Source organism: Schistocerca cancellata, chromosome 3, assembly GCF_023864275.1.
Source record: "Schistocerca cancellata isolate TAMUIC-IGC-003103 chromosome 3, iqSchCanc2.1, whole genome shotgun sequence".
Classification (NCBI taxonomy): domain Eukaryota; kingdom Metazoa; phylum Arthropoda; class Insecta; order Orthoptera; family Acrididae; genus Schistocerca; species Schistocerca cancellata.
The window spans coordinates 807,967,159-807,981,286 of NC_064628.1; the positions used below are offsets into that span (position 1 = coordinate 807,967,159).

At 42.8% G+C, this 14,128-nt stretch overlaps 1 protein-coding gene across 1 annotated transcript in view; it reads left to right on the top strand.

Moving 5' to 3' along the window:
* LOC126175873 (transmembrane ascorbate-dependent reductase CYB561) overlaps window positions 1-14,128 on the top strand; it is a 299,849-nt gene that overhangs the window by 14,019 nt on the left and 271,702 nt on the right. The gene's annotated exons all lie outside the window — the stretch shown is intronic.

A 14,128-nucleotide genomic window follows, 5' to 3' on the forward strand; every position in this document is an offset into this window, starting at 1 on the left:
TAGCACTTTCGATCTGCCCCATCATTTCTTGTAGCTCTTTTTCCTTTAGTGTAAATTCTTAGTGATGAAGCAGTGGCAGCGTCACATACAGCAGCATCACGACGTCAGAATTCTCAGACGCGTCAGAGGTTCTAGTTTTCGAGAGGTGTAGATCGTACGGCAAGGGATATTTTCACATGGCGTTTCTACAGAGTGACATTGGTTATGCTTCCGATTAAATCACTACTGATGCTCCAAGAACCATTAAAAATGGAAATTAATGGTTCTATGGCCCAATTCATCGAAACAAATTCAACATAACCAATTTTGTCGTAGGCTATCTATTGAGGCCTCATCCATCATATATAACATACGTCTCTTATCTCGCAGTTGCACTCAGTAGAAGGTGTCACTATAAACAGCGAATGGACGTGACGTAGCAAATGACGTGCGCCGTGCTTAACCCACTGGAATGGTACTTGTACCAGATGAGATAAAAGTCCTCGATATCCTTCACGGCAGCATGCCTGAAAATAAGTCTCCTTGGTTTTTAATCCGTGTCATTTCGAATAAAATGATCAATCTTTAGGCAGCTGTCTTCACCCTCATCAACAAGAGTGAAGCCACTGAGTGATGAGGCTGGCACGGCATTCCGCTCGTTGTGTAGAACCCCATGCCAGTCCCGGTAGCCGGTAGTTTTCCTCCTGATGACGATGGTGTAGATAGCTTCAGAAAGCTCGAGGAGCTAATTCCATTTTTCATGTCAACATTTTAGGTTATGCTTGACTATCCGTTATGATCATGAATCGAAACTAAAAGTTACTGTGAGTACTTATAATTCACTTTTCTTTCCACTTCCCTTTCAGGAGGATTCCACCTCCGTCAGGTGGACTTGCGTCTTTGCAGTAGCCGCAAACTTCGTTTCCTGTCGTGTTTACATCATACATATTTTGATTCACTGAACTAAGCAATTTGCAATCTTCCCTCAGTTCCTGTACTTCGAAATAACGGTGCTTGAAACCCGAGAAGAATTTATTCATTTTCAAGTAGTTGGTCGTGATTGCACTTACTTGCATCAGAGAAATGTCAAGTTGCTTCCTTAAAGCTGGTCATATCCGTTTTCCTTTTTAACGCTTTTTCAGGTGGCTTCCTGCTCCGTCTATTTATGGCCACGAAGATATCTCTTCCCTCTCCCCCCACTCCCGCCCCACCCCCCGAAGTAGGAATACGTCTTTCAGCCCTTTACGGTATGGGAAGGTCTAGTAGCGTAGGGCAGATAAGCTTTTTTGTAATTGCAATTTTTTTTAAATACTATGATAAGTTACTTAACAGAACTATAAATTCGATTCATAATAATATACTCCGCTGTTCTTTTTTTTTTTTTTTTTCACGTTTCGCATTTTGGTCGTATAAATTTTCTACGGTTGTTCGTACGTGAAACTGTGACAAATAGTCAGTTTTGTTACAACGTTTTAATTAGACATGTGTTTATGGGCATCATACTAAAGTAAGTAGAAGTCATATGTGCCTCTCATTACTAAGGTTCCACATAGGGTGAAATTTGACTCAAAGAACCAAACTTCATAATGAAGCTATTAAGTTAAAGTTTTCTGTAGACTATGTCTGAATCAAATATTGGTTTAACCTTCAGTGAAACATTCATCACACGCGTAGTGAAGACAATGCACCTCTACACTAGCACAAAATGGTTCAAATTGCTCTGAGCACTATGGGACTTAACATCTGAGGTCATCAGTCCCCTTGACTTAGAACCACTTAAACCTAACTAACCTAAGGACAGCACACACATCCGTGCCCGAGGCAGGATTCGAACTTACTTTCATCACATTTTATTTAATGATTTCTCTATATTTGCTTGTTAAAAAAAAAACTTTAAATGTGTGTTTATGGTACCTTTTGTGTCTGGGAAACCCGAAATGCCTTTTACGAAACAATCCGAATGTACCACCGTGGTAATTAACATTCTCCGTTTTGTTTACTTGGACTTATCACTCTCACAGCCAACAATATAGAAAATATCAATTTTACTTAAAGATACACTGAAAATGTAATATTACTTAGTTGCAAACGAAACATACTACTTCAAAGCTAAATTCGTCCAGCGAAAAAACAAACTAGAAACACACAATTTGTTGCCACTCTGAAACGCACTGTCGTTTAGATTCAAAATCGCGCGAGCGGTCTCGACCCTCCGTAGGTCACTGCGAAGCGACGCGACAGGGGCAGTGCCAGTGGTAGAGTTCCGGTACAGCTCCTGTCCGATACTGGCCGACCTTCCCCTGCATCCATTTAACAACCAGTCGCGGCGGTGAATTACGACCATTAGCGTCGGCAGTCACCAGCATTCCTGGATCTTTATCTCTCGCTCTCCCCGCAGCTTCTGCCGTCGTTCCACTCTCCTCAGTAGGGATGGAAGTTATCGCTTAAACAACCTGTTTTCGATTGTATCGGCCTTTTTTTCAACGCCAGTTTAACTGGAGCGTTAAAACCGCTCAAAATAACCGGTTTCTGAAATTACAGATTTTCGTGTTTTCATTCCCATCAATCCCTGTAATAAACGTAGAAATCCAACAAACATTAAAAAATTTTGACTCCCTCAGTTACAATATACATCAACTCAAAATATTAAATTAAGCTGACAAATAGAAGAAAAAATAGTTCGTCCATTGTTCACTGCTTTCTCTAAAACTGGCGAGTAGCTGATTACTACAAAAAAAGTCGCCATTATGCTTCTATCGATTCTAATATTTCTGAAACTCAAAAATCGTGTTGTAATCGAGGAACATACCAGTGTTTGGGCATTACGAGTAGTCAGTGTCGAAGGGTGAAAACTGAGGTTGAAGACCTATATTTTTTCTATTTATTCGCCCGTTTTCAGTAGCTGCAAGCAGCTAAGTACACATAGAGAAACAGGCAACAGATCGGCTACTTTCTATTTTTATTGTAAAAGATGAATGAATTCACGAACTTCCAGCACGCTGGAATAGCTATTACTAGTTTGACCGGCCGCTGTGGCCGAGGGGCTCTAGGAGCTTCAGTCCGGAACCGCGCTGCTGTTACGGTCGCAGGTTCGACTCCTGCCTCGGGCATGGATGTGTGTGATGTCCTTAGGTTAGTTAGGTTTAAGTAGTTCTGAGTTCTAGGGGACTGATGACCTTAGTTGTTAAGTCCCATAGTGCTCAGAGCCATTTGAACCATTTTGATTACTAGTTTCGGCCCGAGACCCATTTCCAAATCATTGTGACATATTCAATAATGATGTATCCGTAGATGCGAAAACCATGTCAAGAAATTGCATCGAACAGTTCCAGTTATCTGTATGCGCTGTAACTGTTCGTTGCACATTTTTGATATGGTTTCCGCATCGTTATAGTCACAAATCATGGTGCCTATTTCATTATCGAAAATAGTCATCAAGTGAACAAAAAAGTATAATTTGGTACTTTGGACTAGTTTTTCGTTGTATGAATGAACTGTTAAACCTTTCTCCTGTTGCAAGTTCGTTATAGCTCATCCCATTCTTAATATGTTAAAGCAAATGGGACATTGTACTTCACTGGCACCGCACTTCGTAAAATACTTCCATACTAGGCGTAGTGCCATTAAATACGCCACACCTCATGGTAACACGTACTTTACATTCTCCCGCCACACCTCATGGTAACAGGTACTTTACATTCTTAGCAAAGCTGTACCAGTTAATATCTCATGTATTTGTTGTTCGTTTCTGTCGGCACTATTATTAAAATATCACTTACTGCTTTTTTTTAAAAAAATTGTTCTGAGCACTGAGGGACTTAACTTCTAAGGTCATCAGTCCCCTAGAATTGAGAACTAATTAAACCTAACTATCCTAAGCACATTACACACACCCACGCCCGAGACAGGGTTCGAACCTGCGACCGTAGCGGTCGCGCGGTTCCAGACTGAAGCGCCTAGAACATCTCGGCCACTCCGGCCGGCTACTGCTTTCCCCATTTTTCGTAATAAAACAACATTTCAAAGCATTGGAAATTTTACGAATAAAAAATTACTCTTCTTTGAAAAGGGTTTATTTAAAAACCAAAAATTTTTGCACTGCTGCTATGGCTAATTGATATTTCGGTGTCTTACCAGATTATTGGTGAAAAATAAAATACCGGTTATTCAGAACTGAAATACCGGTATAGGTTTTAGCCGGTCGATTTTTCCCATCCCTTCTGCTCAGACGCCTGTTGGCGATGCAGTCCTGTCGGCATTTCCCAACAGCGTTATAATGACTGTTGTGCAGTCGACGCCGCCATGTGGAACAAACGAGCAGCCAGCGACCGCGCCGCGGCGGCCGCTGTCCCGTTGCACTTTCTAAGCCACGCTGCAAACTGCACAGTGCTAGAGACATGTGCAGCGTCATTATGCAGGGCAGTCCATCAGTAGCAGCAATGTGCGCCTCGATTCCAGTACAGAGCTTTGTTCCACATGAGATTGTAAACGAGGCTGTGGACATTGTATCAACACGAGACTGACACAATTCCACAATTTACATTACCATTCTGTTCATTGTTTTTGTGAGAAAAAAATACACTATCTATCAAAAAGAATCATCCGATTAAAAAAGTCGTAACTATTATGTGTCTGAGATATGTTCGTGAACAACATACTGTCGGAAAGAGCAGACTCCCGAGTTTTACATGGTTCCCGATAGGTAGCAGCAGTGTGCGTCCACTTCGGTTCTTGTAAAAATGGTGTCAGGACAACAGAAAGCGTTTTGTGTTCTAAGTTTTGAGCAGCCAGGGTCAGTAATAATTGTCCAGCGTGGCATTCGTACTAGGTACGGTGTGAATCCTCCTACAGGAGAGAGCATTAGGCGATGTCGCGAACAATTCCGAGAAACAGGTTGTTTGTCTAAAGGCAAATCGCCGGGGCGTCCCCGAGTGTCTGACACAGACGTCGAACGCAACCGTCATAGTTCCACAAGGAGTCCACAGAAATCCGTTCGCCGCGCAGTTGGACAGCTGAGCATGTCCCCGATGTCCGTCTGGCGTGTGTTGCGTCGACGTTTGCACATGAAACTATACAAAATTGAGCTGCTGCAAGCTCTTCGTGAAGACGACAAACATCAACGTATGGAGTGCTGTAATTTCGTTCTTGGCAAGATGGTGGATGACAATTTTCTTCCATGATTAGTGTTTTGTGACGGGGCAATATTCCATTTAAATGGAAAGGTGAACCCTCATAATGTGAGCCGGCCGTTGTGGCCGAGCGGTTCTAGGTGCTTCACTCCGGAACCGCGCTGCTGCTACGGTCCCAGGTTAGAATCCTTCCTCGTGCATGGATGCGTGTGATGTCCTTAGGTTAGTTAGGTTTAAGTAGTTCTAAATATAGGGGACTGATGACCTCAGATGTTAAGTGCCATAGTGCTCAGAGCCATTTGAACCATCACTGGCCAATGTAGCATTTTTTTCTTCTCCGAGAACTTTAAACCCTTTCCAACTTTCACTTTGATTTCCTTTCCAATTTGCTCAATGGACAGACTAAATAACATGGGGGAAAGGCTACAACCCTCACTTACTCCTCAGTTCGTACTCTTCGATTCTTATAATTGTACTCTGGTTTAGTTCAAGTTGTTCTTTTTCTATCGCTCTCTATATTTTATGCCTGATAACCTGAGAATTACAAAATAACACATTCATTAAACGTTATCTAAACCTCTTTTTGTCTAAATTTCACGTAGTGCAACATTCTCCGTGTCAGAGCACACGGCAGCATTGCAGAAACGACTCTGGAAGAAGAACGCGCCACGTTAAGTCGGAGTAGCCTACTCTCTCCTTGTGGTCGCAGCCTCTAGTGTTATCAGCAGACAGCTGACGCCTGTGACTGTTGCACGCCGTCTTGCAAACGGAAGCCAGCACTGCCCTTATCTCCGCTGACACAGGCACTGAAGTCCGTCCCCAGAGGTCAATGTCCGGAGGCGTATTTTGAGGTCCAAACTCTTCGCCTGTTACACGCTACACAGACCTAAGCGAATTGCGTACCGTCTCCATGCCGCTATCCTTGCGGGGACCTGCTATGTATCAAATAAAAATAAACTGTGTGTGTGTGCGTGTCAGAGACAGAGAGATTGAGAGAAAGAGAGAGAGAGACTGAGAGAAAGAGAGAGAGAGAGAGAGAGACAGAGAGAGAGAGAGAGAGAGACAGAGAGAGAGAGAGAGAGAGACAGAGAGAGAGAGAGAGAGAGACTGAGAGAGAGAGAGAGAGAGACTGAGAGAGAGAGAGACTGAGAGAGAGAGAGAGAGAGAGAGGGAGGAGAATATTAGTACTTCCGACTCGGAAACTGTAGAAATGGTAGAATTTGGTTCACTGATAGTTTGTGCGTACATAAATCCGAGGGTGAAGAAATGGGACTACTTTAAACTGCTTCAAGAATCGTCTGTCGTGAATTCACAGCTGACAGCTATATTAGCAACCCTGAGCTACGGATGGGCGATATACGAAATCGACACTGATTTATATTTCTGACTGAGCTATTCAGGCACGATTCACGCCTCGCCGTCACTTCGTCTCTTGGTTGAAGTAAGTGTGGCTGTGGATAGAGAGCCGTGCTCGAGTAGTTCAGCCAATAAAGGATTGGCTGCGCAGGGAAATTCGCCGGGTTCGAGTTCCGGTCCTTCATACAGTCTTAGCTTGCCTTGAAGTTTCAAAACAGCGCGCACTCCGATGCAGTGTGTAAGGTTCCCTTTCAAAAGAACCATATTATTATCATACCGGCATTCAACTTAGCTGTGTCGTATAAACCATACGATGCAACGACATAACAGCCATTCGATGTAAGACATAGTTGAACAGTTATTCCGGTAACAACACATGCAAAAATCCATTACGACTGTGATATGCGGCTTTTGTGGGAATGAACTGTTATACAAATTTGCAAAAGATGCTATAAGATTGGGCATTTATAAACACTACGGGATCCCGTATTGCTTTCCAATGGCTGTTGTTCTCTATACACATAAATGATTTGGCGGACAAGATGGGCAGCTGTCTGCGGCTGTTTGCTGATGATGGCTTGGTGTACGGTAAGGTGTCGAAGTTGTGTGGTTGTAGGAAGATACGACTGAAGCAAAATTTCCAGTTGATGAATGGCATCTAGTCCTAAATGTGGAAAAATGTAAGTTAATGCTGATGAGTAGGAATAACAGACATCTGAAGTTCGGATGCAGTATTACTGGTGTCCTGCTTGACACAGTCAAGTCGTTTAAATATCTGGGCGTAACATTGCAAAGCATTATGAGTTGGGACGAGCATGCAAAAATTGTGGTAGGGAAGGCAAAGGGTCGACTTCAGTTTACTGGCAGAATTTTAGGAAAGAGTGGTTCACCTGTAGAGGAGATCGCATATAGCACACTGGTGCGACCTATTCTCGAGTACTGCTCGAGCGTTTGGTATCCGTACTTGGTCGGATTGAAGGAAAACATGGAAGCAATTCAGAGGCTGGCTGCAAAATTTGTTACCGGTAGGTTCAAACAACACGAAGTGTTACGGAGATGCTTCGGGAACTGAAATAGGAATCCGTGCAGGAAAGGCAACGATCTTTTCGAGAAACGCTATTGAGAAAATTCAGAGCATTTGAAGCTGACTGCCGAACGATTCTACTGCCGCCGGCATACATTGAGCGTGTGGACGACGAAGATAAGATACGAGAAATTAGGGCTTATACGGAGGCGTACAGACAGACGTGTTTCCTTCACTCTATTTGCGAGTGGAACAGGGTACCCTACACCACGTACCGTACGGTGGCTTGCGGAGTGTCTATGTAGATGTAGATCCAGACTCGAAAGGCAACAAGCAACACGATGGATTGAAAAATATCGTCGATAACGAGAGACAGACGTTATTAGACAAATACATCCGGAAGTAGCAACAAAACACAGGTTCATGAAGAGTGCTTCAATGAGGTTATACACATTAGTAAAGTTAACCACTGCTGTTATTTTTCCACCATGCTTCCCATCTCGAACCTAGCGCATCCGAAACAGTCTTTACTATTTTCATTAAATGGCAGCTCCAGACACGTGTATTTACATGACTTCTTACGGCCCCTATAGCATCTAGTTCTGTAACAACAGGAATCGATGAGTGCTTAGGACGCAGTGTGCTTCGTACAGGATTGGTAGAACAGACTCTTCGAACAGTGAATGATGGGACTCGGAGGACAGAAACCCATTGTTTTATTGGACCAACTGGAGGAGAGGAGAGAATCTCCTGAATCAGCTGCACAATGTGAGATCCGAGAGCCCTTTAATCGTCACCCCGTCCATAGCAAGGCAAAATGAAGAATTTTGTAACTAATCGTACTCTTTTTTAACGATGTTGGTGTCTCTGCATTACACTAGACAGACTAACTAAACGAGAGACCCCCTTTTGGGGTACGGCTTTACAGAACACTACAGGATTCAACGGATCTAACAGTGATTGACTTCAGAGAAGAATTCAAGACTCTTGAATGTGGAACACTAGCTGTAATGCCCGGCATTGCGCGGAATGTTTAATATCTGCCACACGAAATGATTGGGCCCTGTGCCTTGTTGATACAACGAAAGCAAGCCGCATGGGAAAATGCAACGCTTTAAATCGAATCACTGAATGTCAATGAAATGCGCTGAATGAAAAGATGTTTAGTTTCGCTATCTGCTGTTACAATTTGCAATAATTATCACATTCTGTTTTTGGAGAATTCGTCTTCTATTGTTCAGTTTTCGCTATTTCAAATAAGGCAGTGTTTGAACACGAGTATGTCACAGTTCGGAAAATGTCGCGTTCTGTTCGATCTTTTGATCGGCTTGCGATTTAGTGATTTTTGTTGGTACTCTATCCGCGATCTGCCTTGGCACTTGCATGTCACTGTGGATTTTAATAACATAAGTAACTGTGAAACTCGGGGTAAAACATTTTCTGGGGTGTATATCATATGTAATAATTGCAACTAATAAATAAATAAGACTCTGCAACTATGTTTCTGTCAAACTCTCGAACTTTCGCTCATCCAGCGATCTTTTGATGTCTGAAAGTACTGCCTCCAAGACAGGTACTGCCGCTGTAATTTATTCTCGCGATAGGAATTAGTCAGTTTTCCACGATATATTTCGTATGTTAGGCATTTAATTATTCATTAATTTTTTTCATTGTTTCATCTGAACGTAGAAATTGGAAGCAAATCGGTCAAGAACTTCTAGAGATGTTTGGTAACAACCTTTCCCTTTATATATTACATGTATATACGTTTCAAGTCAGATTACGGAATCTTATGTAGACAATGATCTTCCATTTGTCTTGAAGGTAAAGTGTGCAAAATTTCATCACGATCGGAATAAAACTGTAGATTAGTATGAATTACAAACAAACAAACGGACACTCTCCTTTTTCTGTCGGACTACTTGTAGTGTTTGAACGTGTATACATGTTTTCAGTTTAAGTCTGTAAATGCACGTAAAGTACAGGAGAGAGAATTTGTATCTGCACCTTCCTCAAAACACGATTTTTCCTCTCTTACGTGTCAATGTATGCGTAGAGAGCTGTGTCATCATCTACGGATCTTCTTTTTCCACTTAAAACCATATTCATTTAAAAGTTCGATTGTACTACAGCGTGGCCTACTGTTAAGCTTGCAGTAAGTCTTATTTTTTCTGTTACACCGTTCATATTGGTGTGTTCAAAAATGGTTCAAATGGCTCTGAGCACTATGGGACTTAACTACTGAGGTCATTAGTCCCCTGGAACTTAGAACTACTTAAACCTAACTAACCTAAGGACATCGCACACACATTGGTGTGTTCAGTGGGTTGTAATTATGCACACTATTTTTAGACACATTTACCTCGTGTCTCGGCTGAAATGAATTTATAAAAAACCTTAACGTGCCCACTCATCTGAAGAGACAATAACGTCCCTTCATGAGTGTGGATAGGAAAGTTTTTATTCTAAATTCGTTTTGACCTGCGGTACCAAGTAACAGCGAAGTGGAAAAAGGTGTGAACAGCAACAGTGTACATAACTGCAACCCACGAAACACACAAAGAGTGCACGACATAACAAAAAAAAACGTAGTATGATGTCAGACCAATGAAAAACGGCAGGTCGCCTTGTAGTCTACCTATAAATTGGTGCAGCTTAGGAAATAAGATAAAGATCCACACAAGATGGCTGTCGTAATATGTATCGACAAAAAATACGGAAAAAGAAGCTTATTTCGCAGAAGACGAAGTATTTATAAACTATACTATTCGCTCCCCTTTTCACTGACACTTGGCGGCCCAATGTGTAAGACAGTAGTGAAACATTGAAAATGCATCTGAGTCGCAAAATGCCGTGTTGCGGTGTAGGATCTTTTCCTGTTGAGACCTTTTTTAGCCTATGCTTGTATTCGTCAGCAGCGCAGATAACACTGGCGGGTTTGTTGTGAAACCGCAGGCAGGAAGAGTGAGTCGGTGTTTCTAGAAGAGATGTATTCACTGCTGCGGCGCAGCGCCCACGCGTGTTAGCGCCACCGAGCCAGGTTAACTCCTCAAGGTGGTCTGTGCCGTAGCTGTTTCAAATGGCGAAAATTTCAGTTTTTTTTTTATTTTTTGGTATTAAGAGGTGTGAATGCATAGGATTCGCTTGTGCATTCAAGTAATGTCCGTGAAAATGTTCTGATAACGCGGTATTTTCGGTAAGAAACACAATACGTCATGTCTCTTCTGTCTAAAACCAGTACATATACACGAGTAAAAATATTGCCTCTCTCACCTACTTGGCTAGTTTGTTTCAAATTTCTGCTAAGTATTACATATTTAATCAAACATTTGCAGAAACATGTTTACATGCAGTATTTCTTTGCAGAATTTGATTGTAAATTGCAAACGTGTTTTGAAATGCAAGCGCATCGCAAACTATGTGGAGTTCCATTAGTTCCATAAACAGCATAAACAGCGTTTTCACGCAACCCGATTTAGATATTTCCATCAGTGTGGACGACCAGAAGAAATGTTTAGAATGAAGCTTCCTGGCAGATTAAAATTGTGTTCCGGACCGAGACTCGAACTCGGGACCTTTGTCTTCCGTGGGGAAGTGCTTTACCAACTGAGTTACCCAAGCACGACTCACGACCCGTCCTCACAGCTTCAGTTCTGCCAGTACCACGTCTCCTACCTTCCGAACTTCACGGAAGCTCTTCTGCGAACCTTGCAGAACTAGCCATGTTCAGACTACATTTTCATCCTGAAGGGAAGTTCCTCGAAGGCTGTTCAGCACAGTAACGTCGCCAAAAAGACCACACACGCAGACTCAGCGATGCTAATGAAATACACACGTTTCCTACACAGCACTAACCGATCACTACTGGATACTTCCGCAAAAGATCCGATTCATTGTTACATATACACTTACCAAGGCAGCAGTTTGCATTAGATAAGCTTCGCACGACATTACGTGAAGCCCAATTTTTGAAGGCTGCAGTTCATTGTTGTGGCTGAAGCCCACTCTCATAAATATAGCTGCTTAACCCAGCTTTGTGGCTCGGCACAATGGCTAGCGTATAAACTTACGTGTAGAAGGTCGTAGGTTCGAATCTGAGAACTGAAACAATTTTTTTTATCTCTAAATCTAATGAAAAGAGTCTGATTATTATTTTCATTCAGTTAACTGGTTTAAATGCATTTTTTAATTTTATTCGTTGCTGCGTCGTTTCCAACATCGTACTGACTGTATTTGCTCTTTTTTTCCTATGATTCTTTTTTTGGTTTGGAATCTGCTTGTGTCACCTATAATCTGCAACGAAGTGCCAATGACGGCTACTTATCGGTTGGTATGTATCGAGAAATTGTAGTTTGCTTTTACAGCTGAAACTGATTTTTTTTCTGTCTCGAATTTGCTGGTAGAGGTTAGCTTTTATCGCCGTCAACAGAGCGATAGTGATTTTAGTTCAGCCGCAGATTGCTGACTGTCGTTTTCTCGGGTACACTGCACATCACGAGGTTGTAGTTTGGACACGAGTTGAAATTCAGGTCTACGAAGCGTGTCGTCTGCCGCAGTTAAGTCATTGATGACTTCAAATCAGCCAACCACTGTGGCCAAGCGGTTCTAGGCGCTTCAGTCTGGAACCGCGCGACCGCTACGGTCGCAGGTTCTAATCCTGCCTCGGGCATGGATGTGTGTGATGTCCTTAGGTTAGTTAGGTTTAAGTAGTTCTAAGTTCTAGGGGACTGATGACCTCAGATGTTAAGTCCCATGGCGCTCAGAGCCATTTGAACCATTTTTTAATTTCAAATCAGCTGTCGACAGAGCATCTCGCATTTCCGGCATACCTCGCGCCGGCCTATTCCAACACTGTTCTTCGTTACACAGTAACAGCGTTTGTGAAGTGACCCGCGGAGTGTGTCATCTATAACCGAGCGGTTACCAGCAGACGATGTGGCAACACTGTAGCGGGAACTGACAGACTTCAACTATCAAGTAATTTTAATCGGACTGTATGTATATAAGAAGGGTAGAAGGACGGATCCTCAAAATTACAAACCAATATCCTTAATATCGGTTTATTGCAGGATTCTCGAACATATTCTCAGTTCGAATATAATGAATTTCCTTGAGACAGAGAACTTGCTGTCCAAACATCAGCACGGCTTTAGAAAGCATCGCTCCTGCGAAACGCAACTCGCCCTTTTTTCACATGATATCTTGCGAACTATGGATGAAAGGTATCAGACTGATGCCATATTCCTAGACTTCCGGAAAGCGTTTGACTCGGTGCCCCACTGCAGACTCCTAACTAAGGTACGAGCATATGGAATTGGTTCCCAAGTATGTGAGTGGCTCGAAGACTTCTTAAGTAATAGAACCCAGTACGTTGTCTTCGATGGTGAGTGTTCATCGGAGCTGAGGGTATAATCTGGAGCGCCCCAGGGAAGTGTGGTAGGTCCGCTGTTGTTTTCTATCTACATAAATGATCTTTTGGATAAGGTGGGTAGCAATGTGCGGCTGTTTGCTGATGATGCTGTGGTGTACGGGAAGGTGTCGTCGTCGAGTGACTGTAGGAGGATACAAGATGACTTGGACAGGATTTGTGATTGGTGTAAAGAATGGCCGCTAACTCTAAATACAGATAAATTGTAAATTAATGCAGATGAATAGGAAAAAAGAATCCTGTAATGTTTGAATACTCCATTAGTAGTGTAGCGCTTGACACAGTCACGTCGATTAAATATTTGGGCGTAACATTGCAGAGCGATGTGAAGTGGGACAAGCATCTAACGTCAGTTGTGGGGAAGGCGGATAGTCGTCTTTCGGTTCATTGCTAGAATTTTGGGAAGAGGTGGTTCATCTGTAAAGGAGACCGCTTATAAAGCACTAATACGACCTATTCCTGAGTACTGCTCGAGCGTTTGGGATCCCTGTCAGGTCGGATTGAGGGAGGACATAGAAGCAATTCAGAGGCGGGCTGCTAGATTTGTTACTGGTAGGTTTGATCATCACGCGAGTGTTCGGAAATGCTTCAGGAACTCAGGTGGGAGTGTCTAGAGCAGGGCTTCCCAACCTTTTCAGCTGGTTGGATCCCTTCTTCAGCTGAAAATCCATGGCGGACCCCTAGTTAGTCAAGAGCACAGTAACTTTACATTTCAGAGCGAAACCCATGGGAACTGAAAGCTTCTTAATGCAAGTTCCATGTTCCCAATTACCCCCCGCCCTCCCCCCCCCCCCCAAAAAGTATCAATAATTATGGTTTAGAGTTGAATGAAAACGACTTGGAGGTCAAAAATCGACTTATGAAATAGGTAGTGCACTGACAAAGCAAGTTTTAACATTTAATGATGCCTGGGGCCGCATACATGCCAGCGAGCGCTGTGTTTGGTCGACATAGGTCGCTCCGCGCTTGCGTAAAAGGTTTCAGTGCATCTACCGCCGTGAGCCGGCGCACAAAGGACCCCCGTATTGTTGCGAAACAGTCGATCAGAGAAGCCGCATTCTAAGGCACGAAACTATGTATGCGTTCTCTCTTGGGAACCGCAAAGGCTGCTTGGGAATACGACCTGAAGTAAAAGTACACATGTTCTTCACACGAAAAAAAAATAGTGATGAATTTGATTTTCACATTTTTATTCAATAATTTTACTCATTA